Source organism: Pleurodeles waltl, chromosome 7 (assembly GCF_031143425.1).
Source record: "Pleurodeles waltl isolate 20211129_DDA chromosome 7, aPleWal1.hap1.20221129, whole genome shotgun sequence".
NCBI lineage: Eukaryota > Metazoa > Chordata > Amphibia > Caudata > Salamandridae > Pleurodeles > Pleurodeles waltl.
In genome coordinates this window covers 1,470,552,408-1,470,577,956 of record NC_090446.1, presented here as the reverse complement: position 1 = coordinate 1,470,577,956, position 25,549 = coordinate 1,470,552,408, and the positions used below count along the sequence as shown (strand labels likewise).

Below are 25,549 nucleotides of genomic sequence, written 5' to 3'. Positions count from 1 at the left end.
ATAGGCTTAAGTTTAGGGACACCCAAAAGACAAGCACCCAGTCCTGGGTGGACTTTGTGGACATTTCAGTAAAAGCACTGGAGGGCTGGATACAGGGCAACAGGGTAAGTACCTTTGAGGGGCTGTACAATTTGATTATGAGGGAGCACCTTCTAACTAATTGTGTCCAAGAGAGGCTCCACCAGTATCTAGTAGACTCTAGGTTGACCAACCCCAGAGAGCTGGGGGAGGCAGCAGATGACTGGTTAAGAACTAGGGTTAACCAGAAACCCCCAGGGGGTGATCAGAAAAAGGGAGGACATGGTTCTTCTCAGGGGAAGAACCAGGGGAAAGATGACAAAAAACCCAAAGAGTCCTCACAAGAGTCCCCAAAAACTTCTCAGGGAGGGGGAACCCTGAGCCAATTCACTTTTAAAGGGAAAGGGTATCAGGGAAAGAATTATGATCCTGCTAAAGCAGGAAAGTTTCAGGAGCTTGCTAAGGCCGGCAAGTGTTTTGACTGTCATCAGCCAGGACATAAAAGAGGAGATGCTATCTGCACCAAGAAGCCCCCCCCTGGTGGGCAATCCCAGGGGATTGCTAGTGTAGGGTTGGGGGTGGAAGTTGGCCCAGGGGTGGAATCAGGGTACACTGAGGTCACCTTAGTATCCGTGGGTGGGGTGGACATTGCAACTATGGCCACCTTACCTCCCATCATGGAGAGGTATAGGCAGAGGCCTAAAGTCAATGGGACTGAAGTGGAAGCTCTGAGAGATACAGGAGCCAGTGTGACAATGGTCGCAGAAAAGCTGGTTTCTCCAGAGCAGGTCTTACCTGGTGTCTTCCACCAGGTGACTTATGCAGATACCAGAACCAAACTCCATCCCATGGCTATGGTGAGTCTGGAATGGGGAGGTGTGACTGGCCCTAAAAAAGTAGCTGTAGCTCCTGCCCTCCCAGTAGAGTGTCTACTGGGGAATGATCTTGAAGCATCTGAGTGGTCAGAAGTGGAAAGAAGGGTCCATGCACAGATGCTGGACCTCCCTGAATGGGTGTGTGCTGTGACCAGGTCACAGGCGGCACAACAGGGGAATGCTGGACACTTGGACCATGGAACAAAGGGCCAAGCCTCCAAGAAAAAGAGAAAAGGCACTGGGTCTGGCTTGCCAGCCCCAACAAGTACAGAGGGTCAGGAAGAATCCAACCCTGAGGGGGAGGATCTGAACTCTGAGGGAGGGACACCTTCCCTGCAAACTCTGCCTGACTTGGCAGAACTGCAAGGGGCAGGTGGGCCCACCAGAGAAGATTTGTGCCAGGGACAAAGAGAGTGTCCCACTCTTGAGGGCCTGAGGCAGACTGCTGCCAGGCAAGAACAAGGGGATACCAGTGGTACCCACAAGGTTTACTGGGAGGATGGAGTTCTCTACACTGAGGCAAGGGCCCTTAAAGAAGAGGCTACTAGGAGAGTAGTGGTCCCCCAAAAGTATAGAGAATTCCTCCTTACCTTAAGCCATGATATCCCCTTAGCTGGTCATTTGGGACAGACCAAGACCTGGAACAGGCTGGTCAACCATTTTTATTGGCCCGAAATGTCAGAAAAAGTCAGGGAGTTTTGCAGCTCCTGTGTCACCTGTCAAGCCAGTGGCAAGACAGGGGGCAAGCCAAAGGCTCCCTTGATTCCACTGCCAGTGGTTGGGACTCCCTTTGAGAGGGTGGGGATTGACATTGTTGGTCCCCTAGACCCACCAACTGCTTCAGGTAACAGGTACATTGTGGTGGTAGTGGACCATGCCACCAGGTACCCTGAGGCAATACCCCTCCGGACAGTCACTGCTCCCACAGTGGCTAGGTCCCTACTTGGTGTGTTCACCAGAGTGGGATTCCCAAAGGAGGTGGTCTCAGATAGGGGCACAAACTTTATGTCAGCCTATCTGAAAGCCATGTGGGAGGAGTGTGGTGTTACTAATAAGTTCAGCACACCCTACCATCCACAGACCAATGGTCTGGTGGAAAGATTCAATAAGACCCTGAAGGGCATGATCATGGGTTTGTCTGACAAACTCAGGAGGAGATGGGATGTCCTCCTCCCATGCCTGCTGTTTGCCTACAGGGAGGTGCCACAGAAGGGGGTTGGATTCAGCCCCTTTGATTTACTGATTGGGCACCCTGTAAGAGGCCCATTGTGCTTGGTGAGAGAGTCTTGGGAAAAGCCTCTCAAGGAATCCAAGGAGAATGTGCTGGATTATGTACTAGGCCTGCAGTCTCGCATGGCTGAGTATATGAAGAAGGCAAGCAGAAACCTGGAGGCCAGTCAGGAGCTCATGAAGCTCTGGCATGATCAAAAGGCTACCATGCCTGAGTATCACCCAGGACAGCTGGTGTGGGTTTTGGAGCCCATGGCTCCTAGGGCACTACAGGCCAAATGGACTGGGCCCTATCCAATCCTAGAGAAAAAAGGTGAGGTCACCTACTTGGTGGACCTTGGCACCCCCAGGAATCCTCACAGGATCCTACATGTAAACAGGATGAAACCCCACCAGGACAGGACAGACATGACCATGCTGATGGTCACTGATGAAGGGAAGGAGGAGGAGGGTGAACCTCTGCCAGACCTCCTGTCCTCAAAGGCAAAAGTTGGGTCAGTGGAGGGAGTGGTACTCTCTCCCAAATTGACAGATCAGCAAAAACAAGACTGTAAGCAAGTCTTGGGACAGTTTGCTAGTCTGTTCTCCCTGAGCCCTGGACTCACCAATTGGTGTGTCCATGATGTTGACACTGGTGACAGCTTGCCTGTCAAGAACAAGCTGTACATGCTGTCTGACCAGGTCAAGGCCAACATCAAAGCTGAAGTGGCTAAGATGTTGGACCTGAAGGTAATTGAGCCCTCTGATAGTCCTTGGTCCAGTCCAGTGGTACTGGTGCCCAAAGCTAATCCCCAAGGTGGGAAGAAAGAATTAAGATTCTGTGTGGACTACAGAGGTCTAAATGCAGTCACTAGGACTGATGCTCACCCCATACCTAGAGCTGATGAGCTCATTGACAGGTTGGGGGCTGCCAAATTCCTGAGCACATTTGATCTGACCTCAGGATATTGGCAGATTGCCTTAAGTCCAAGAGCTAAGGAGAGGTCAGCATTTTCCACACCAGAGGGCCACTTTCAGTTCAAGGTGATGCCCTTCGGGATGAAAAATGCTCCTGCCACCTTCCAACGGTTGGTGAATAGAGTCCTATCTGGGTTGGAATATTTTAGTGCAGCTTATCTGGATGATATAGCTGTATTTAGTTCCACCTGGAGGGACCACCTGGTCCACCTGAAGGAAGTGCTTCAGGCCCTGCTTCAAGCAGGCCTGACTATCAAGGCAAGCAAGTGCCAGATAGGGCAAAGTTCTGTTGTGTACCTGGGCCACCTTGTTGGTGGAGGCCATGTACAACCTCTCCAGCCCAAGATCCAGACTATCCTGGATTGGGAGGCTCCAAAAACCCAGACTCAGGTCAGGGCCTTTCTTGGCCTGACTGGGTATTACAGGAGGTTTGTTCAGAATTTTGGGACCATAGTGGCCCCTCTGACTGAGCTTACCTCCAAGAAACAACCCAAGAAGGTCATTTGGACCCCAGAGTGTCAGAAAGCTTTTGACACCCTAAAACAGGCTATGTGTTCAGCACCAGTGTTACTGGCCCCTGACTATAGCAAGGAGTTTGTAGTGCAAACAGATGCTTCAGAGGAAGGGATTGGGGCAGTGTTAGCACAAGTTAATGAAGAGGGCCATGATCACCCAGTTGCCTTCATCAGCAGGCAACTACTCCCCAGAGAGAAAAAATGGAGTGCCATTGAGAGGGAGGCCTTTGCTGTGGTTTGGTCCCTGAAGAAGTTGAGGCCTTACTTGTTTGGCACTCACTTCCGTGTACAAACTGACCACAGATCTCTCAGATGGTTGATGCAGATGAGGGGGGAGAACCCAAAACTGTTAAGGTGGTCCATTTCCCTACAGGGGATGGACTTCACAGTGGAGCACAGACCTGGGACTGCTCATGCCAATGCAGATGGCCTTTCCAGGTTTTTCCACTTAGCTGATGAGGACTACCAGGGTGTAGGTTAGTACCCATCACCTTTCATCTGGGGGGGGGCAGTGTAGGAAAGTCCTTTTTTTTTGCCTGATCACCCCCACTCTTTCTGGATAGGTACTGGTGGTTACTGACTCTTGGCTGTGCCCTGGGTACTGCTTACCAGTCCCAGGGCCAGTGCTCTGTGTAAAATGGATCTGCAAATTAGGCTAATTATAATTGGCTAAGTTAACCTACCTATAAGTCCCTAGTATATGGTAGGTTTAGGGACCACAGCATAGGTGGTGCACACCTAGGTGCATTGCTGAGGTGCCCAGTGTCATTTTAAAAGCAAGCCTGCCTTGCTGGCTGCTTTTAAATTAAAGTTATATGCAAATTCGACTTTGGAATTAAAGGTACTTCCAAAGTCTTAAACTACCTTATTTGTACATATAAGTCACCCCTAAGGTGTGCCCTATGTGCCCCTAGGGCTGGGTGCCATGTAACTATAAGCAGGGACTTTATAAAAATAGATTTATAAGCCCTGGTGAGATAAAAACAGCCAAATTCGTTTTTCCCTCATTGAAGTAAATGGCCTTCATAGGCTAGAATGGGCAGACTTTATTTTAAATTTTAAAGTCTCCTTAAATGTTACATACCAAGAATTTGGTATCAAATTGATTGTTATAATAAATCCCACAACTTCCAGTTGTTGGATTTAATATAACTAGTTCAGGTAAAAAGTTTAGACTTTACCTAAAAAGTTGCCAATTTCAGCTCTGCATTGTTTTTGCTGCTGTGCTCTGATTGGCCAGCCTGCAGCAGCTTCTGCCAGGCTACTTTAATGAGGTGTGAAGTGGCCTGGCTTCACACAAAGGAATGTGCTTGGGGGAGAGAATCTCCCCTCAGCAGATGGTGAGGCAGGAAGGGGGAGTGCTGCCAAACTGGTCTTCAAAGGCAGAGAAGGACATCTGGAGCACCCAACAACACCCCCACATCCTGCAACCCCAGACAGCTAGGTGCCCCCTTGATTAGATTAGGAGAGGGCAGGAGAGGGGTGTGTTTATGATTTTTAGCCACACCAGTGGGTGGGCTCAGCCAGATCTCTCCTCCAAAAATCAGATTCATCCATTTTGGATTTTTAGAGACTGTTGCCTTCTGGGATGGATTTTTGCCACACTTCCCAGGAAGTGGTCATCACAGGGGGACGACCCTGTCCCTGATTGGAGAACCAGGGCCCCCCTGCTTTTCACCCAGGAGCAAGGATAAAACTGGCAGACCTGCACCCACGCCTCAGATCCCCACCAAATTTCAAGAAGAAGGAACTACAAGGAGAAGAAGGACTGCCCTGCTGGACCCCTGGCCTGCACCTGGACCCTGCACTCAGAAAGACTGCACCAGCTGCACACTTGGGCTTCACCACAAGAAGGACTTTGCCTGGCTTCCACTGGTTCAAGGAGGGACTCCCTGTTTGCTACAGGTGAAAAATTGCTATCCAGAGTCCCCTGCACCAACTCCTGAAAAAGTGACCAGCTGACCACTGTCCAGTGGCCAAAAAGGAGTTTGCGCCAGGTGCATTCTGGGAGTTGAAGTCCGCACTTCCCAAGGACCATCACAGAACTTCTGGACCCTTGGGGTGAGCTGTGGACCCCAAAAGAACCTTAAAAGAACATCTGGGTGAAGCCCCAGAAGTTTGGAAAAGATTGGAGAATTTTTGAAAAAAAAAGCTCCATAAAGTGACCGACCCGACGCGGAAATTCTAGCCGGCTTGCCTCAACCGCGACCCGGCCTGACTTCGTGGTTCGTCCCGGTAAAGAAAAACATCCAAAAAAGAGACTAAGTCCGGACGTAAAAAGTTGACCGGGACCTTCCAGCCATCGTATCCGAGAAGGGCTCCACGGACGTCGGATCAAGATCCAGGTTTACCCCGGTCGAAGGATTTTCATCTCGAAAAAACGACTAAGTCCGAAGGTAAAAATCACCACCGAGGAAACCGACTACGCGTATCCGGACAAGGGCTCCAGGAGGTCGGATCCAACTGGCAGGTTCGTCCCGGGGAAGAAAAACATCAAAAAAGAGACTAAGTCAGAAGGTAACTTTTTAACCGAGGCCTCCCGCGACTTGTAGCCGAGCAGGGCTCCATCGCGGTCGGCCTGAAAGTTTGACTTTGCCCCGGTCCTGGTGCAACCAGATGACCCGATTGGCGCTTTTTGTTTCTAAGCGCTAGAAAATAATAATACTTTAAAAATTCATATCTCCGGTTCCCCTGAACCGATTTTAATAGTTTTTGTGTAATTTTAAAGATAAAAATATAAGCTATGTTTATAAATTGGTTTTGGATTTTTAAACTATTTTCTGTGTTTTATTTAATTACTGTTTTGTGATATTTGAATGCTTTACACTTTGTCTCCTAAGTTAAGCCTTGACGCTCGATGCCAAGCTACCAAGGGTAGAGCTGGGATTAATTTACTGAGACCTAACTGTACTTATGTGGAGGTTTGTGGCTTGTTGCTAGGTGTAGGTACCTACCTGCCCTACCAATAACCCATTTTCCAACAAGGTGACTAATCAGAACAAAAAGACCGATCCGGTTTTGCCTTTGCATAGTAATAAAAAAGAAAAAACGAGCGCGATCACGCTGTGTAAAACCTTGAATTTGCAAAGGAGCACTAAGGATAAACTGTAGAATTAAACTGGTAGTCATGAAAAGCAATCGATTACTGCCCAGTGAGATTGTGCTTTCTACAAAATAAAAAGAAAAATTAGTCCAGACACCATACGGAAAAAATGGAGCCTTGTATGTTTTCAGTAGTTGGCCAGTGCTCTCGAGGAGGAGGAAGGCTAACCACTGGAAAAAGGCAAAATGTATGCATGCCTTTCCCTAATGAAATCAAGCGAATTTTAAAAGGCAAGCCCCAAACCAACGAAAGTGATGGGCATGACATGGGCCAGGTTCAAAGCCCACAGAGAGATTACAACAGGGACAGAAGGCTTGCACACTCGACTGTAAAAATGATTAAATATTTAACATTAAAAAGTTGTCCCTGGGGCGAGGTCTGGCCGTTGACTGTAATGGCCGCCTGAATAGAGTCCTCCTTGCGCCTGGGTCGAGGCCGGCGGAGGGGGCACTACTGCATGCCTGGAGGCTCTCTCGTCACACCGGAGCCCCCTGAGAGAGCGCCGAGCCCAGTCAACGGGGAGTCCTGGCCCGTGCAACGGCTATTCCAGCCGCTGACGGCCGGGTATGGCCTAGCAAGGCTCGCCAGGCCGCAACCTCAATTTTGGAGCAGGTCTGAAGACGGCAGCAGCATTTTGAGAGGCCGGGACCACCTCTCTCTGGTCGCGCTGAATGGCGCGCGACCTACCTCTCTGATATACATCAGGGCTTTTCAGGAGGAGGAGGAGAGGGCTGTCTGCCCTTCCTCTCCGTGTGGAGGACCGGCTGGCGGCCCGGCACGTAATGGTGCATCTCGGCTCAGTTGATGGGCCCCACGGGAGCCTGAAGGTATGCTGGGCAAGCTCCACTTGTCATTTACAGCGTGAGGTTGTGTGTTGAGCTCCTCTGGGATCCTGCTTATCTAAATTTGGGAACTTATCACTGAGCCTGCAAGGAGCATTCTGCAGGGGGTGAACAGGTGGAGGTAGCACCAACCTACCTAGAATTCCTTGGGCAGAGATGGGCGCCACACTCGAGAGACCTGGTTAGGGGGCCCACCTCTGAAAAGTGACTCATTCCCCCCTCCTGCCCGTCTTCCAAGGAGCAGTGACTGAGGCCCTAATCAGCCAGATCACCTAGAGCTCATCTCTGCAGCTACCACCCCTCTAACCTCCATTCCTTCTTCACTGTTTCAGTTGTCCCACCGCTACTGGGCCTTGAACTGGCACTAGCACAGACTAGCCCCAGAAGTCCTGATGGCGGAGTCTGTCCCCACTTGGGCTGTTTGAAGGTGGAGGAGAGAACACAACCTCCCGTCTGGATCCACTTATGCAGCCATGGGGCCCCTCCGTGTGCTTGATGGATCCCTTCCGACAGCTATGGTACCATTAACTTTGCTGGCTCCGTGACAGATATCAGCACATCTCCAGCGGGACCAAGGCCCAGCAGTTATGTCTCCACTTGGCACTTACTCTTCAGGAATTTCGTCACTCTGGGGCCATGCCAAATGGGAAGTCTGTCTGTAAACACTCCCGCCAATTGTTGTTTTCGGAAGCCATTGCACAACCAAAAACCATGGCAGTGCAGGCAGTCCTTTCATGCTCCTCAACGTTACCAGTTGACCCTCCTACGTTGGAGGCAGCGGACCGCATGCTTTTGGAGATTGCCGCTGTGGAACGTCATCTGGAGGTAATGGATTCTAAGATCTCAGACCTGACGGTGACCTCCTTCTCCATCCTAGCTGACATTGCTGGCTTCCAGGAGATGGTGAATGCTTTGAATCAATGCCTCACGACTATGGAGGGTCAGGTAGCAGCTATGCCCGACCACGAGGCAGAGTTGCAATTTATATGAACAAATGTCACTGACTTGGAAGGTAGGAGCCGCAGAGATAATGTACGACTTTTTGGCATTCCGGAACACAAAGAGGGCTCTGACATCAAAACTTTTCTCAAATCTCTCCTGCCCGAGCTTACTGGCCTGGAGTTCTCACCACCATTGGAGTTCCAAAGGGCCCACAGGATTGGTCCTTTACATAAAGCATCCCCGACAAGCCCCGTCCTATCATCGCATGTTTCCTGCGGCATGAGCAGGCCCGTCAGGTCATCTCAGCAGCCAAGTCCCAAGGCCCATATTCTCTAGAGGGACACGAGATCAGGGTGGCAGCGGATTTTTTTAGACTGACCAATGATAAGCGGAAGGTGTTCCTGGCTCTTTGCCCACAACTCCGAAACCTAGATGTTAAATATGGTCTGTTTGAACCGGCAAGTATGTGGATTACATATAATGGCAAATCCAGGGACTTCACTGAGCCAGCAGATCTCAGCTCCTTCCTGAACGGTCTTTTCCCTCATCCCATGGATATTGCCTCCGTGAATTCCGAACTTGACACCCTTACTCCTGAGGATCTCTCCGCTGCTTTGCCCTTGATGTCTCAACCTCAGCGTCCAGCCTCACAAAAAAAGAGGCAGGATATATGACCGCTTGGTTAAATCCCTGGAGGATCGCGACCATGTTCTACAAGCAGTGATTGATCACACTCAGGAACAGGGTAAGGACAAGTCACGTTCCCCTTTGAAGCCAGCCCTCGAAGAGCACCCATAGCACTGGATCCCAGGGTGTCATGAGGATTCCTCGCTCTCAACCCAGCATCGAGTTCTTCTTGCATGGACAGCTAAGTGCCATATGAGACTATTACTAACATTTTCTTCAGGGAAGGGTTTGAGTTGGTGTTCTGTGTTTCATGTCCTTGCTATGTCTGTTATGGGGTTCTACTGCTTGTGGGCCTGAGACAAGGCTACCCTCATTATGACCACAATGTTGCACTGGGGATAACAATATGATCGGAAATATGGAGCAGCAGCAGATACGACTGTCTTATAGAAGTAGTATTCCATAGGATTTTTGATGCAATCTGTGCAGAGATATTTCTTTCTACTTATTAATGCTTTTTGTATGATATCAACTGTATTACATGTGTCATGCCTCTGGTCAACAGTTGTGGGCTGTACTCCGGCTGCCAGATGTCACCTTCTCCTTCTTCTCTTCCCCATCCCCCCGTATTTCTTATTTTCTATCCCCTGTAATCTTGCAGCCATGGGGTGAGTTCGTAGGGGGGTCCCCAGTGAACCTTTGGCATTCGACACACCCCTGCTACTAGGGAGGTTTATCTCTCCTCCCCTGCCACATTTATCCCCACTCCTCAAATTGGGGAAAGGCGCTGATGCACCGATGGCATGTCACGAGTTATGGGAATTAGTCTGCATTCCTTGTTTCTCTTAAATCATACTGCATTTCCTGGGCACTTCCTAGGTCATGTTGTATGATTACTCCCTCCTTTTAATAGTCCTAGGGCCCTGGACTAACCCTCCATTGAAGCTCCTGATACTGGCGGTTCTGCTCTGCATGAGCCCTGTGACAGATCCTTTTGGCGATGCCGATTCTTTTATGATATAGTATATACCTCATCCTTTTTCTATCTAGAGGAGTGCTATCTCGCAGCTACCTATCTGGATGATTGGCTGGCCTGTCTCCTTCTCCTCCGCACCTTCTCCTTTTCTTTTTTTTCTTTGGTATGGCCCTCCGACATGTTTCATATTTCATATTTCGTGGTACTCCAGGCTCTTTGCTCTTCACACACTATCGCTCGGTAATATATCTCAGGGGGGGTTCCCTGTCAGTCCTAGTGGGCAATGGGCCACCCCTCTTCCTATTGCCCCCCCCATGGCATCCACCCAGCGCGCAGGTCTTACAACTTCTGACCCACAGTTTAACAGGGCTTTTGGTGGAGAGCTGTCTCACGCTCACTGTAGTTTCCACCTTTTCTTCCCTTCCCTATATTTGTTTCTTTTCTTCAGCTCTTTCTTCGATCTTTACCCCTCCCTTTTCTGTGTCTTTCTATTTTTGTCCTTTCTTCCTTCTATCTTGGTGAGTATTATTTATTATTATTGCCATTCCCTCCCACCACTATTGTATCTTTTTCTTCTCTCCACCTGGCTCCTTCATCCGTTGGACTTTTTTATCCTTTGTGACCGAGGGTTCCCCCCATATTTTCCCCCTTATTTATTTGTGCCTTCCCAGACCTCAAGTGCTCAGAGTTTCCTTTCTCCTAACCCATCCTTTCATTTCTTTTCTTACCGAACGCACAGTTCCTTGTTCCCCCTTGGAATAGATCCCTCTTAGTAATGGGGTCAACAACCCCACTCACGGTCCTATCTTGGAACGTACACAGTATGATGCACTATATCAAGTGTCAGAACGTCCTATTTTATCTCTGATAAAAAAAAAAATGACATTGCCCTACTACAAGAAATACATCTTTCCCCATCAGAATCCAAAAAATTCCGGAGGCTGGCTGGGCAAGGTGTTATTCAGTGGAACACCATATATGCACGGTGAGGCACAGGGTTCGGGACGAAAATGCAGGGTAGCGATACTTATTCGTCGGTCCCTACAGTTCAGGCTACTCCAGACATGGTGCGACCCGGAGGGAAGTTACATTCTTGCCAAACTTACCTTGGGCTCTTCTACAATCTGTGTTGGCTCTATCTATGCTCCCACGGGCTTCAAACGTTCTTTTCTTAATCGTTGATTGACAGAGATTGGCACCTCCCAATATCTGCTGGGCGGGGACTGCAACGTAGTGCAGGATGTTATCTTGGATCGATCAAGTGGCCTCGACGCGGGCAACAACGCGGACCGGTCACTTCTTCGTGACATTCCCTCAGACCATGGTCTGTTGGACCACTGCCGATCATGAATACACCTTTGTTTCCTCAGTACATGGGACCTAATCTCAATCAGACTATTTTCTGAGCAGTCATTGGTTGTTACAATCGATTCGAACGTCTGAAATTCTCCCTGCTGCTCTGTCTGACCACTCTCCGGTTTTACTGGCTTTGGAGCTGGGGATGGTCTCACCTGGTTGTAAGCCCTAGCATCTTCCAAATCCCAGATACCGAACCCCAAAGGGCAAAGAACAGCTTAGGGCACATGTTGCAGCGTATTTTCAGAACAATAAGGGCTCGGTCTCTTCGCCCCAGTTATTATGGGCAGCAGCAAAGGCAACAATTAGAGGATAGCTCATGAGAGATGCAGCCATTTTCAATGCTCAAAGGAAATAACGACAGAGCATACTAGAAGATTGTATTGCCCAGACCACCCAGGAGTATACCCGAACACCCACTCAGTCCATTCGCCGCCTCCTAGAATTAGCCAAAGTGGAGCTCAATTCTCTTTACACATCACTGGCAGAAGATGCCTTACAACGACTGAGAGGTCGCCACTATGAGCATAGGAAAAGGCGGGTCGTCTATTAGCCGCTCAGCTCCGTCAAAGAGAGGCGGCATTGGCCGTACCAGCCTTTCACACACCCGATGACACGTTCATCACACACCCTCAGGCAATTACGGAGGAATTTGGTCATTATTACCGAACTCTGTACACTCCAGAAACGATTGAGGATACTGGCCGTCTGGATGCCTTCCTAGAAGGGGCGAATATTCCATGCCTTTCTGATGCAGGTAGAGTGCTCTTGGAGGGTGACATCAGTAAGGAAGAGATACTGCAGGCGATAGCCAGCCTGCCAAACCACAAGGTGCCCGGGGAGGATGGGTTCATCCGAATTCTATAAATGGGTGGGAGCTGATACTGAAGATGCCTTATATGAGGCATTCCAGGGTGCCGACCGTACGGGTTCTTTACATCCTCTCTCTAATAAAGCCTCTACCACAGTTCTACCCAAGCCGGGTAAGGACCCTCTTTTATGCAGTAGCTACAGTCTCATATCTCTCCTCAATGGAGATATCAAGATCCTGGCAGGGATCTTGGCATCCCGCCTTAAGAAGGTCATCCCCCCGATGCACCATACTCAAGTTGGCTTTGTACTGAACCACTCATCTAGAAATCACCTACGCACACTACTCCATACCATATGGATGACACAGGATTCACAGAAGGAGGCCCTGGCCCTTTCATTAGACACCCAGAAGGCGTTTGATCGAATAGAGTGGTGGTACCTTTTTGAAGTATTAAAACGTTTTGGTCTAGGGACTAGTTTTATTAACAGAGTACACTTGCTGTATGACTTCCCGATAGCTCAGGTGAATTGTGGTTTGTTTCTGTCAGACGTCTTCTCAGTCAACAGGGGGACGCTTCAGGGCTGTCCCCTATCCCCGTTATTATTTCTATTAGCCGTGGAACCCTTAGCGGCAGCAATCCGCATCTCCAATTTGATATCCGGAGTTTCAGTCCCGGGCGGCAGCTCCGTCATTTATTTATATGCTGATGATATCTTGCTCACCCTCACCGACTTGTCCAACTCCCTCCCAGCCCTCAGAGCTCGCCTGATGGAATTTGAACACCTTTCGGGCTACCGAATCAATTGGGATAAGAGCGAGGCGCTTCCATTATCCCCTGTGACGGTAAGCGTCTCAGTCCGGGAATTTTCAATCAAACGGAAACAATCACGTCTTCGGTATCTGGGTGTTGACATTAACAGAGGCTTGAAAAAAATGGTGACTGATAACCTAGATCCCTTGCTTTGTAGCATGAAAAGAGATTTTGAGAAATGGTCCCAATTAGGCCCTTCTATGTGGTGCAGAGTGCAGGCAGTACGAATGGTGACCTTACCGCAATTACTTTATGTATTGGGCATGCTACCTTTGCAGATACCCTTGTCTGTCCTCCGAGAGGTAGACCGCCATATCCAGGCTTTTGTTTGGGGATCCATGCGTCCACGGTTACCCAGATCTGCTTTACTCGCCAGACGTGAGTCTGGAGGTTTGAGCCTTTCCTCAGTGGAACAGTATGCCTTAGCTTTGCAGCTCTCACAGATGGTCTTTTTACTCCCGGGAGTACGAGATCCGCCGCTATGGGTGGAAGTTGAACGGACGCTTTCGCGTTCCGCATCTGGACTCCAAGTACTTTACAATGCAGGTCTGGTAACCCATTACACCAGCAATCCCATGGTTAGGGCCATGTGAAATGCATGGCAACGGGCACATCGCCTCATAGGAGTAGACCCCCAAGTACATGACATGGCACCAATATGGGGCAATAAAGGTTTTCAGATCAGGGGACAGACAATCTTTTGGAAAGAGTGGTGTTTGAAAGGTCTCACACGAGTGGATCAGCTTCTAACGGGGGACAGATGGAAACTGTTCTCGGAGCTTGAGGAGGAATTTGATCTTCCCGCCCATCACTCTTGGTGCTTTATACAGCTTAGACATTGTCTGGCGAAATGCCTAGGAGACACCCCCCGGCAACTTCCTCAATCCCTGATACTCCACTACTTGGAAACTTGGGGTCAATTGCAAGGGGCAATAACAGGGCTGCAGGCATTGTTGAATCGGCACTTCTTCTCACTCCCACTCCTCATTTCCCTCAAAAATAAATGGTAGGCACGCTTACAGATCGAATGCAAACTAGAGGATTGGGTTGATTTGATCGAGGCCAGTGGCCGCGGAGCACGGGAGGCCCGCTTGAAATTCAGTCTTTTCAAAATATTACATGATTGGTATGGGACTCCCCAGAAACTGCGTACTGCAGGGTTATTATCCCACGCCTTCTGTTGGAGGTGTCCACACACTTGTTGTGATTTGTCACATATTTTACATGACTGCCCGGCCATTCAGCCTTTTTGGCGATCAGTAGGGGACACCCTTGGAGAAGTATTACCCTTTCCGTCTTCCCTCACCCCTCCCCTCCTACTGCTGCATGATACCAGAGAACTCCTTGATCTCTCTTGGCCGCAACGTCGTTTATTGCAAACTGCATTGGCCACAGCAAAGTTATGTATTCTCAGGCACTGGAGGGCAGCATCTCCCCCCTCTCATGGGGAATGGATCACTGCAATGTATCAGGCTGCATCCCATGAACGTCTCATATATGTCTTGCAGGATCAAACAGACGTGTAATTACAAACCTGGTCGCCTTTCTCTCATGGCCATTGGGTCGAGTAATCCCTACAGAGGTCGCAACACAACTGATCAGGATGGACTCCGCTTACTTGGCACATCTACAATCACATATCATCAGTGTATTATTACACCTCTTTGTTTCGTGTCGATTTCGGCGGAGTGCACATATCCACCCACCACTTGCCCCCCGTCCGGGCTTATCAAAAATGCACCGCCCGCATACTCTCCCATCTTTCCCCTTCCCTTCTTTGTTCCTCCATTCTCCCCGCTTTTTTCACTTATTCATCTTTTTTTTTCTTCTTTCTCTTTCTTCATTATTTCTCGCATTTATGTTATTCTTGTCCCCCCCGGTCACCACCACCATTATTATCGTTCTTAATTTCTTTTTCATTTCCATTCACAACTATGTCCTCACCCCCTATCTACCTCGTCTCCCTCTCCCTTCCGTTTACCCCTCCTCTATTCCCCACGTTGATACTTTTTTCGCTTCCTCCCTCTCCTGTCTCTTCCCTTATTGCAACCCCATAATTATGTTCTTCTCTTCGTGCTTTTTTAGATTTCTTTATTTATTTATTTTTCCTTCAAGTACACCCCCCTTAACTTTGACCCCATTCATATTACTTTTTATCGGTATTCAATGACATCTACTCTTCTTAGTCGTATCAATATCACTGGGGCGTAGTCTTACTTCTGCTCCTATTGGGTCCTTCCTTCTCCAATTTGAGGATAGGATGTTGCCTCTCCTTGCGGCCCACCTGGGACGCTGTTCTCCGCCTTTGGCTTGTGTCTTTGAGCGGACGGTCCTATGCAGCTGTCTTTTTTCCATCTCCAGTTTCCCCCATGTGATATCCTACTGCCTTCCATCCCTTTGGGACACCTGGGGACGGGGTTGCTAGAGAAGGCGGACCGGTAGGTTTCGTCGGGAGTATCTATATACATGCCCTACAGAGGAGCCTATGGAGAGTCAAAGGGGGGGAATATTAGAGGTCTAGAATGTTAGAATGTTGGAACGTTATTATGTTTTCATAGTAATACGGTAAAGCAGCCTTATTACCATATTATGTTAGTATGTTCCTACTCTACTGTGTTGGGGTATGGTACGGTTGTCTTATTGTATTAACGTACTGTGATTATTCTCTTTATTCATTCCTCATAGTAGTTGTGTGCCGTAGGCATAGACACTTCCATAATCTGTGTGACACTTTCTGTGTTGTTCTATCGGACTTCAAGATGTAGGTTGTACATGAGTCCTAATGGCTTGTAAATTGTCTTCTGTGTAATGTTTTTGAATATGTCAATAAAAAAAGTGCAACACAAAAAAAAAAGTTGTCCCTAGAGAGCCAACTAGTTTTGGATGATGGCAAAGTAACATATTTTTTCAGAAGACTCTGGGGGCCTCATTTACTAGGCCCGAGCGGCATACTGTGGCACTGGAGCATAATATTTTTGATACTCCCCTGGCACACTGTGCCAACCCATATTTGCCAGGGCATGCAAAGCCACCTTGTAAGGCTTTTCCTAACCTTGTAAATATGCATCCCTTTCACGCATAAAACTGTGTGAAATTGTCATTCCTTGGGTGATGCTTGGGGTGTTCCCATGCAATACCCATGGAACCCAAAGGAACCTGATGCAGTCCCAGGTTTACATCTCTGGAAATGCATCAGATTCCTATGCCACTTCAGGGGTGGAGTAGAGTGAAGCAACCGGGAGAAATATCTTCTGCAGCACACATAGACAGACCAAACACACCTCTTGTGATTGTTTTTGTGGAGGAAGGTGTCCATTCCTGCACAAAAACCATCATCTCCACAATGCAGTCACCCTTGAACCATGGGCAGCAATTTGGGCGCCAGCACATGGGGAGAGGACAGAAATATGGTGCAGTTTGTAAATACAGCACATTTCTGCCCTTTCCTAATTGTGCAGGAGTGTGCCGCCCTGCGTCACGGACCTTGTAAGTGAGGACCTATATCTCTTATTTGAAATATCAGCACTCATATATTGTACTAAATATATAAACCTCTGGGTCACGTTCATAAGGATCAATGGTGTCAGATCCATCATTTTGCTTCCTAGCTAAACCAAAATTAAAGGTCAAGGGCCCATGTTGTCTAATAATTTGTCTTAAAAAGTAAACAATTTCCCTTCTTGAGATCTATCTCTTCTTGGTATCTTTTCTTTACCTAACATTAGGATCAATTGAAGAAGGTTTTACCACTGAATATAGTGAAGACATTGCGGGCATTGCAAGTCCAGTCGCTTGCGAGCAGGTTGAACAACAGGAGCGGAAATAAAATTCTTGCAGTATTCCAAGACATGTTCGGGAGAAGTAATGACCAGGAATGGCGTATTAGTAAAGAGTGGAAAAGTGTTTCAACAACTGTATCAACAATTTCATTTGGCTACACACAGAATTGTACTTCTTAAGTAGCTTGAAATTTCACCTGCGTTTGTTTTTTGTTAAAACGTATTTGACCAAACCCATATATATACTCCTCATCTGTGTTGTGTATGTGTTAGATTCTACATTCATGCTAGGTATGTAGAATTCTCAGTTATCAAATCATTACTTATATTTTCCCTTTTTCCTCTGTTGAAAGGTGGATTATTGGTAAGGGCCGGTAAGTACCTACACTTCGCAATAGGCCACAAACCCCTACTAGGTCCAGTTAGGTCTCAATAAATTAATCCCAGCTCAACACTTGGTAGCTTGGCAATGAGCAGTTAGGCTTAATTTAGGAGACAGGTGCGTAAAGCATTTAAAAATCACAAACGGTAATTAACTAAAACACAATAAAAATCCAACACCAAATTATAAAAATAGATAATATTTTATCTTTAAAATGACACTACAATGACAACAATCCAATAAAGGGTACAGATAGGATTTTTTTTAAAGATTAAGGAACTCAGTTTAACCCTGGCGGACTTTTGACCACCAGGGTTAATGTGGCAGTATCACCGCCAACAGGCTGGCGGTACATACTGCCACAATATGAGATTAGCGGGTTGGCTGTGGCCAACCCACCACTTCTCCACTGCCACCGGGCCGGAAATGTCTATCTCCAGCACAGCGGCTGACATAGTACCGCCCATGGCATTGTGAGCCGGCCTACCAGCATGGTTTTCGCGGCGTTAGCAACGCCATGAAAACCAGAGCGGTAGGCCCTACCGGTGACAGGGAATTCCTTCCCTCAACACTCACCTGATGCCCCCTCTCTATCCAAACTCAGCCCCCCACCCACCCGATATACAGACTGGCCCCCCTACCCCTCCAACCCACTCACTCACTCACCCACCATACACACACACACCACACAACTGACCCCACCAGCAACAGCCACACATGCACATATCACCCCCCTTCCCCACCCCTACAACAGTCACAGCGCCCCTCTCTCCACACCCCCTCCCTGCATACACCCACACACACCAGACATACACCCATTCGCTTACACTGACATACACACATTCATTCACGCATACTACCAGACATGCTCACACATTCTTAGACACCATCACACTGACATGCAGACATGCTCTCATGTCACCATTCTTACACGCGTTCACTCACACGCATACACCCACGCAAACACACACAGGCGCATTCACACACACCCCCAGACATTCATGCACACACTCTGACACACACACACACACACACAATATCCCCCACCCTCCTACCTCCCTTTCCTGTCGGAAACCCGACTTACCTTGGGCGAGGTGGTCTTCCAGCAGGGAATGGGAAGGGGCACTGCTACCGCCAGCAGCGCCCCACCAGCAGTACACTGTCAAGCCATATTACTGGACATATTACAGCTGGCGGTGTTCTACTGGCGTGGCCGTGCTGGTGGTAGCAGCTCCAGCTTACCACCATCCACCACCAAGAGCACTGCCGGATTTCCACTCTTATTGTGGCGGAAGTCAGGCATTGCTCATAATATGGTGGATGGATGGTTGCCGCGGTGGCGATATGTTGGCGGCCGTCACCGCAGCTGCAGGCGGTTTGTACCATCGATGTTAAAATGAGGGCCTAAATGTTTTCTAGTGCTTAGAAAACAAAAGCGCCAATCTGGTTGCATTTGACCGGGACAAAGTCAAAATTTGAGACTGATTTCCCTGCTAAGCTACAGTGAGTGGGAGTCCTCGGCCAGCCCAACAACTTACCACCCACCAGATTACGACCCACAAATCTGCACAGTGGTACTACCATGGTGAGAATCTATTGGCAGTATGACTGCAGCCGCCAACATGGCAGTCCCGAAACTTGCAAAACTCATAATGACCTCCTTAGTCTTTTTCTAGAAGAATTTTTTCACCAGGACGAAGTCACAAGTCAGAGCCGACCTCCCTGGAGCCCTCTTTGGATCCGCATTGCAGGGACCTCGGGGAAGAATACCTTTGGACTTAGATGATTTTTTGGGACGGAAATCTTCATCCAGGACAAACTTGAAATTGAAGCCAACCTACTTGGAGCCCACTTCAGATACGCTGCGTGGGAAGCCTCTGTCAACTTTCAGACTTAAAAACGTTTTTGGAGTCGATGTTGTTGGATTGCCTTTCCACGAGCCCCTGCTGAAATCCGGGAATTCTGGGGCTCTGGAACTTTTCAGTGAGACGAACCTGCAAGTCAGGTTGGCTAACGCTTGACGTAATCTGGCTTGACTCATGACGTCCAGTCGGTCCACTTATGGAGTTTTTTCCCAAAGTTGCTCCAAACTTCTACAAATTTCTGTTCTCTTTTTCCAGAAGGTCTTTGAAGGTCCTTGCGGAGTTCACAAGTCACCCCAAAGTTCTAGAGCTCTGAGTTGCTTCTTGAGGGTTAGGACTCCAACTTCCAGAGTGCACCCGGTTTAAATTCATTAATCACTGGTCAACTGGTTAGTTTCTTCAAGGCTTGATGCAGGGGACTCTGGTCAGCTATTTTCTACCCATAGCAAACGGAGCCCTTTCTTGAAGCAGTTGAAAACATGCAAAGTCCTTTTAGTGGTGAAGCCCAAGTTTGCAGCTTGTGCAGTCCTTCAGAGTGCAGAGTCCAGGTGCAGATCAGGGGTCCAGCAGGGCAGGCCATCTTCTTTGTCTTCCTTCTCATAGGGATCTGATGTGGGGATGCAGCTCTGCCAACTTTATCCTTGCCCCTGCGGTGAAGAGCAAGGATGGCTTCTTGATCAATCATGTGCAGGCCACCACGCTCTTTAGTAAACACTTCCTGGGAAGTTGGCACAATTCACCAGGGCTTATAAATCAACTTTTATAAAGTCCCTACTTATAGTTACACTACACCCAACCCTGGGGACACTTAGGGCATACCATAGGAGTGACGTATATGTAGAAATAAGGTAGCTTAGGACTTTGGAAGTTCTTTGAACTCCAAAGTCAAATTTTGGGTTAAAAGTAGGCAGCAAGGTAGGCGTGCCTTAGAATGACACTGGGCACCACAGCAGTGCACCTTTGGGTGTGCTAACTATGCTGGGGTCCCTAAACCTACATGCCTTACCAGATACTAGGGACATAAAGGTAGGATGGAACAGCCAATTATCATTAGCCTAATTTACATATGTCATTTTAATCGGAACACAGGCCCTGGGACTGTTTCGCAGTGCCCAGGGCACCATCAGAGTCAGAAAGACACCAGCATAAGTGAAAAATGGGGGCACAAAGGTAGGGGGCTTCTGCAATCGGCCCAGTTTTCCCACATCCTCCAATTTCAAAAGTACCTTTGATGCTACTTAAATCGATACAAAATAGTATTTGTTTTTTCTGCCTCTTGCTAATTCAAAAAGGAGTATATTTTGTGGTATCATGAACAGTCATCCTATAAGACTACACTATCTGATGTGCATGTTCATTCACTGACCTGCAGTTTCAAATCTCCAAGTAAATATTCTCTTTAATATCACAATTCATCCTTTCTACTAAAATTATTTCTTTGGTTTGTAAACTGCAGTGTTCGTAATGCACTATTACAATCTACTAGATACTTCTCCATCTCACTGGAAAACACCATTGTCTGGGATCACTTCCTCCAAGTAGCTTTCAAACATGAACATGATTTGTAGGAATTTTATCACTTTGCTGAATGTGGTTTCCACTAAGAAATCAATCTCATCCCATTTTAAGAAATTCTCTACCATCACTATGATATACCTATGCTGCAATTGTAGCTTCTCCAATGAACTAATTATATTGACAGTAACATTTGCCCAGGTTGTAAGAAGGACCCTTCCTTCCACGAGATTTTAAAGGTTGTATATGTGTTTTATGTCCTTTATCAAACTTTGTGATTAGGCAACACTCTTTTACCTCACCTTCAATCTCTCTATCTGAGCCATCCCGTGTGACCCTGATGGACCAATCCAATTGCTCATCTACAGAGTAGTTTTGCTGCAATCAGTTTACTGCCTCTCCTGAAGCCTCACACATCCTAATGTAACTCATCTTTTATGATATGTGGGCTGCCTTAATGGACCCATTTTGCCAATGTGAGAAGCTGTTCATCTTCGTCATATGTCTGTCTCCATTCATTTTCATATAGCACTCAAATCTAAATTAGCTATGTTAGCTACTCATTCCTGTTATAAAATGCTGTCTATGCAGTTGACCTGATTTTGTACATTCACCACTTTTATCCTTAACAGACTATCTGCAAACAAGTGTATTTTCTTTCCACCAAGTGCAACACAAAATTGAATTCCTCCATATTTGCCAACTTCGCTGCAATCCCTAATGAGGCCAGACCTTCTTATGTTCAACAATTGTATAACACTTTTGTGATCTGTACACCCTCTAAAAGGAATTCCCCACAAACATGTCCTGAAATGTCTACAAAAAATACAGCAACCGATTCACTTTCTAATACAGTCATGTTTTTCAGTATCATTTAGCGTACGTTATACATAAGCAGCACAAACTTTATTGTCATCCCTAGGTTAACTAAAACAGCCTCAAGACTGTTACCACTTGCATAAGTTTTTTGTATGGTTGTATTTGTACTATCAAACATTCCTAAAGGTGTTGCTTTCTTGACTTCATGTTTAAGGTTTTCAAACTCACTCTGGCACACCTGACACCATACATTTTCCCCTTCCTTAATAACTCCTGAATATGTTTAGCTGTATCAGCATACAGCCTTACAAATTGGAAATAGAATTCAACCACTCCTATTTGGTATTGCAGCATTCTGAATACTATCAATCAGCTTGTGTCCCAGACTAGTCTCTTCACTGTTAATGATGTGTCCCCGATATGTAATACTATCTACCTTCAGTTTGTATTTCTCGGCTTTAAGATTTGACCCATTTTATTGAAAAGTATCCAATAATTTCTCCAGTCATTCTACACATTACACCTGGGTTTTTGCAAATGCCAAGTTATCACCTTTGGAATAACATTCCCCAAATTTATTACAAAATATTTTTTGCATTACTCTTCGGAAGATACTACTAGCTGAAGCAAGGCGAAAGGGCATATGTTTTCATTAAACACCCGTAGCAATGTAACAAAGGACATTAGGTGGCATTACGTTGGGTATAATTCAATCTAGTAGTATGCCGAGGATAGATGGATGGTGGAAAACCAACTAGCTTGAGATATTTTGGCCAACATCTAATTTATTTTGGAGGAGGATACCTGTTGATACATATGACATTGTTAAGATAGCAAAGATCAATGCATCCCTACCGAGAGATCCAGTTTAAGTGTCACTACAATAGGCATCACCCAATCAGAGTATTCAATTTCCAATATAATATTATTATTACACAGTTTTTGATTTTGCATTTGACTTGTTCTCTGATGGCTAGTGGGATATTTCTAAACTTATGGACTTTATGTTTTGCATTAATTTTTTATAAACTTTTATTCTTAAAACCCACTAATTTTCTCAATCTCTTACTGAATACTTGGGGATATCTCTTGACCCAACTCTCAGTGAGCAAGATTTGTTCTTTGCTCCTGGTCACAAGTGCCCTCACAGAGCAGCTTGATATATCCATCCCAAGATAAGGGCACCTTACTTTGCTACATGAACTCTTACTTGTATCTTTCTATTTTTAAAAACAATATCCAATACAAAATACCCAATCATTTTACCACCCTATCCTTTTAGGTTTATATTAGTTTTATAAACGACTCTATGTTCTAAAATGTAAGACTTCATCAGAATCCTTCTGAGACGTGATGGTATATAGTGGCCAATATCCACCAATAAATCAAACTCAACATCATCTACATATAAAATAAATTTTTGGTCGCTAACACTTTTTCCCTGCAGGCACCCTGATCTATTACTTCACTTCTTTAATTTATATCAGTTATGTTGTTTACTATGTAGTTCTCACTATCATCACTATCTTGATCAACATCCTCCAGTAAATTTACACTCCTGTTTCCAGATTCTCCCCTTGTGTAGTTTGACATACACATGCATAATGGCCAATTGTTTTACAACACGTAACTTTCTTTGCAGGGAATCATCTGCACAATCACAAGAGCTGCCACACCTTAGACATGTTCATCGATTATAGTTCTTTTTAACTGATTTACAGCCAATACCACCTGCAGACTCAATTCTTGAAACTTTGCCTTTTGACTTTACAGCAGAAATTGATTACATTCCTCCCCCAATAGGTTTGCTTCCCTTGTGATTGTTTATTAATGCTCTTAACACAATTACTGGTCAGTTCTCCATGGATACTTTTAGGGATCCAGGTAAAGTGACATTCCTTGCATTTCATAACCTCTGTTGAATTACTTTGACGTGATCATCATTAAATGCTTGCAAATGTATTCATCTTGTACCCCTTTAATCCACATTTAACTAATATTGCTCTTAGATCAGTGACACTATTGTCAATGGATTCATCTTACCTTTGTACTATTGGGAAGGATTTATAGTGCTCTAGTATAATATTGGTTCTGCTTGTGAAATACAACTCTAATTGGTTTATTGATTTGTTGTCTTTGTATACAAAAAAATGTATCTTTCTCTTCTTATGTCAGAGATGGAAAGGTGTCATACATTTTCACACATTCCTTACCTAAATAGTGTAACCTGTTACCTTGTTTTCCATTATCAGTTCATTTAAATCCTGCTATTTACACCTTAAAGGCTTCCACTCACTTCACTCAGGAAGATTCTGGTTCACCTGGCTGTGGTACGAAGCTTTACCATTCTCATTTGCCATCTGGGACATTGTTCATATTGTATGAGTCTAAAGTCAATATAAGCACAGTTTTTTTTAATGTAGTCATAATGACAATACAAATTCAGCTGTCTTTAATCCCTCATTCTTGTTTTCCATTTTCTTATAACGTCACTGTTTTATTAGTATTATAACTGTACCATCAACATTTTTTAACTCGCACTTTGCGTCAGCCATTTTCATCAATGTGTCGGAATATGAGCCTATATGTGCCTATATATTTAATTACTATAAGTACTTGCCTAGATTTCTATATACATAAGACTGGAGGGTCTTATAATTATTCAAATCCATCTGCTTTCCTCATTCCAGGGGAAATACCTAGCCAATATTCACACAAATCTACACCTGTTTCGGCAGGTGTTCAAGGTGTGTGGTGGACCTTTGGAGAGCTGCTCTGTGATAGAGGGTGTGGGCAGATTAAATTTAGAAGCTCCCACACTCTGTACTTAGCAGGCTGGAACAGGAGCTCGGTCTAACCATCACAGCTCTAACACTCAAAGCTAAACTCCATCATCAATGTTTGTTGTTTCCAGAATATAGGGTTGGAAGATTTCACACACACTAATTTCAGGCCTGGAAACACAAGGAAAGTTCAAATGGAAAAGACCAGTATTCCTTTTGGAGATATCTTTCCAGAACACCTGGAACGAGGGCCTCTGATGGATAAACCTGAATCAGGCAAATTGTAACTTCCTGCAATAATGGTTATTTTTAAGTGAGCTTAACATTCTCATTTGTTTGTAATCTTGTTTCATAAAGGAGATTTCCAGAATCCTACATAAAAGAAGTGGGAACACAACTAATACAAGCAGATATAGTCTAGAAAACCAGTGTATCCCTAAAAGACTGGCAAATATCTTTCATAAAACCTTTCAGTGACAACAACATACCTCTGTGAAGATGTGACACCTTCACTGTAAACAAAGCCAGAAAGAGGTGAAGCGTGTAGGTGGTTGGGGTGTGGTTGCATCTGGCCATGCACAGAAGGCTGAAGATGAGGAAAGTGGTGCTGGAGACACATAGAACTTCTGACTTACGACGAGGGTGGGAGGGAAAGCAAGCATGTTTGTGTGTGTCTGACAGAAAGCCTCTAACGAGCTTGGTGCCCAGGCATTTAGAGCACACCCAACCACATGGAAAAGTCAAAATGGTACGGAAATATTAATTGGCGAAAATGTAAGCTTCATACAACCTCATCAGAATAGTATGGTCTGAAATTAAATGCACCTAACTCGATGTGAGCAGTCAGAAAGAGGACTGCTGATCAGTGCTAAAGTACAAGTGCTTCCTGTCTAAATTGTGTTGGTAATTGGCTTATCCTTGATTGCCATATTTGATTTATTAGTAAGTCCCTAGTAAAGTACACTAGAGGTGCCCAGGCCTGTACATCAAATGCTACTAGTGGGGCTGCAGCACTGATTGCGCCACCCACAGGAGTAGCCTTGTAAACATGTCTCAGACCTGCCACTGAAGTGTCTGTGTATGCAGTTTTAATATGTCAACTTGACCTGGCAAGTGTACCCACTTTCCAGGCCCAAATCTTCCCTTTTTGTACTTGTAAGGCACCGCTAAGGTAGGCCCAAGGCAGCCTTATGGGTAGTGTACAATGTATTTAAAACGTAGGACATGAGCTGGTGTGTTTTACAAGTCCTGATAGTGAAATACTGCTAACTTCATTGTTGGAAAATGGGTTATTGGTAGGGCAGGTAGGTACCTACACCTAGCAACAAGCCACTAACCTCCAC

General features: G+C 46.2%; 1 protein-coding gene across 3 annotated transcripts in view; it reads left to right on the top strand.

The window, feature by feature from the left end:
- The window catches only part of MAG (myelin associated glycoprotein), a 331,431-nt gene that overhangs the window by 164,905 nt on the left and 140,977 nt on the right, over positions 1 to 25,549 (top strand). The gene's annotated exons all lie outside the window — the stretch shown is intronic.